This window comes from Medicago sativa, chromosome 7, assembly GCF_051527215.1.
Source record: "Medicago sativa cultivar Bolivia chromosome 7, Bolivia_mono, whole genome shotgun sequence".
Lineage (NCBI taxonomy): Eukaryota > Viridiplantae > Streptophyta > Magnoliopsida > Fabales > Fabaceae > Medicago > Medicago sativa.
The window spans coordinates 18,598,210-18,600,530 of NC_140755.1; the positions used below are offsets into that span (position 1 = coordinate 18,598,210).

Genomic DNA, 2,321 nt, shown 5'->3' on the forward strand with positions numbered 1-2,321 from the left:
ACCCCCATCGCGGGGAAGGGGTGTGTTGCGAGTAAACTGCCAAATGCGGTATTTGGGCTGGATTTGTTATTGGGCCCTAGGTCTTTGACTAGTCCAGAACATATTTTAATATTCAAAAGTTATGTTTAATTTTCAATGTATAATAATATAAATAACATGAAACATAAACTATCTTTAACCTAGCATGCGGTCATCCCTATATAAAACTGATTGCGTTCTACCTCTGTGACAAAAGTGACGAGATCCAACGCCGCTACATACCTCTGACAAAAGTTGCGAGATCCAGCGCCGCTAGACCAAGAGTATAAACCTCCCTTTATCAGGCCACATTTCTTTCCTCTGTTAGAGTTATTAAAGAGGTTCTCCCTATTTATTCATCACTTATTCACATAAATGATATGATCAGCAAATATATTTTTTTATTATTGTATTAGGATGATATGCTAGGGATCAAGGGGTAAGTTGATTATAAATTCATTTTACTCGCATCAAAGTTATATATACAGCTAATTGCATATCATTCAATTTCTTATGTTAAAAAATATCATCTAATTTTTATTTGTTTTCTCGTATTTAATCGTGTTATTTTTCTCTTCTCACCAGATTTATGAGCGTCGGCAAAAAACTCGATCCATGGACCATCATCATAGGAATGATTGAATGGAAATCAACAATGATGTCTTGTATTTCAAGCCTTTATTTGTTGTCCCTTGATCTACTTTTCTTTTCAATAATTTACAACGAGTGTGATTTCCTTGATTATTATTTGATTATTTTGTTATATTTTAAAAAGAAGGTAATAATTATTAAATTTATATATTTCTACTTTCATTGTAAAAAAAAATACTTTCATATATTTCCAGTTAAAGGTTTTTATTTTTAATGAGGACTATGTATTTTTTATTTGAATTTGCAGGTAACCCAGTCCCCTCAGCATCGTTTTGTCAGTGAGAGGTAATGGTTTATGTAATTTTTAGATGCATAATATGTATATTATATAAATATCTTTTTCAGAATTTGCTTTTATCGATGTTTAGTCGTCAAAATATTTTCCGTCGACGCTTTTAGTCTCCAAATTATATTAGCTTTTGTGTTTGATGGTTTCAACGAAACTAGCTGAATATCTTTTGGAATCACTGCATATTTTCTCCGTTGAACTTATTGATTTTGTGATATGTCTTGCAGTGTTCTTCAATTTCAATTGATCAACTTGCTCACTTTTTAAAGAAGAGAAAATTTGTTATCGATGAAAATATTATTTTCCATCATTCTTTTCAACTATTTAAATGAAATATATCTCTTGAAACAATTTCAAGACCAAATCTTTGATTTCATTTAAATCCAATTTAAATGAAATATATCTCTTGAAACAATTTCAAGACCATATTTTTGCTTGTATATAAAGATATCTTTTACAAAGTTTGATTGTATCATCATAATAACGCAACTCTTGCGTGCAGCTGCAGCGGAGCAGAAGAAGGATGAGTTGGAAAACGGGTTAATTTCATTTAAATCCAATTTAAATGAAATATATCTCTTGAAACAATTTCAAGACCATATTTTTGCTTGTATATAAAGATATCTTTTACAAACTTTGATTGTATCATCATAATAACGCAACTCTTGCGTGCAGCTGCAGCGGAGCAGAAGAAGGATGAGTTGGAAAACGGGTTAATGGAGGCAGTGAACTTGGCAGAACAACAAGGCACTTGAAGTTGTTTATTATGCATCCTTGACCTTCTGGTGATGATTGGTGTGATTTTGTTGGGGACAGTAATGTGTTTTTTTGTTTTTTATGAAGTTAAATTAACTCACCCAAATTAACACCGGAGAGAAACGAACTTGAGACCTCGAGGAGGAGCACGCTCCCGGATCCCAAACCAATACCATCAGGCCAACCCAAGTGGGTTTCGGGACAGTAATGTTATTGATGAAGCAATGAAGATTCACTAGAATCCATAAATGAGAGTTAAGATGAAGACCGATAAATCTTCAAGGATCTATAAATTTTTCAATGTTTTTACTCTCCTTTGTAGAACACAAGACTAGTTCAAATAGATAAGATAACGCTATATATTTAAAGTTCTTACATTTTACATATTTATAAAATGCAATTCTTACATGTTGGAGATGTAATCGGTTGATAAATATGTCACAAGTATTTGAGATTTTGTTTTGTTTTTTATTTAATTTTTCTAATTGTTAAGACGTTGGAATTAAAAGGGCTTCCTATAGAGGAAGGAAAAAGAGAACCTCGTAATAAAATTATTTCAATATTAGTGTGAATAATGTGGTGGCATTTACTATGCACACTACACAAA

The 2,321-nt window shown here is 31.8% G+C and overlaps 1 long non-coding RNA gene across 1 annotated transcript; it reads left to right on the top strand.

Moving 5' to 3' along the window:
• The first annotated feature begins 229 nt into the window (after positions 1-229).
• LOC146904785 (uncharacterized) lies at positions 230-2,015 on the top strand. Its single transcript, XR_015020017.1, has 3 exons — positions 230-359; positions 604-954; positions 1,634-2,015. It is a non-coding gene; the product is annotated as an uncharacterized LOC146904785 (long non-coding RNA).
• The last annotated feature ends 306 nt before the right edge of the window (positions 2,016-2,321 follow it).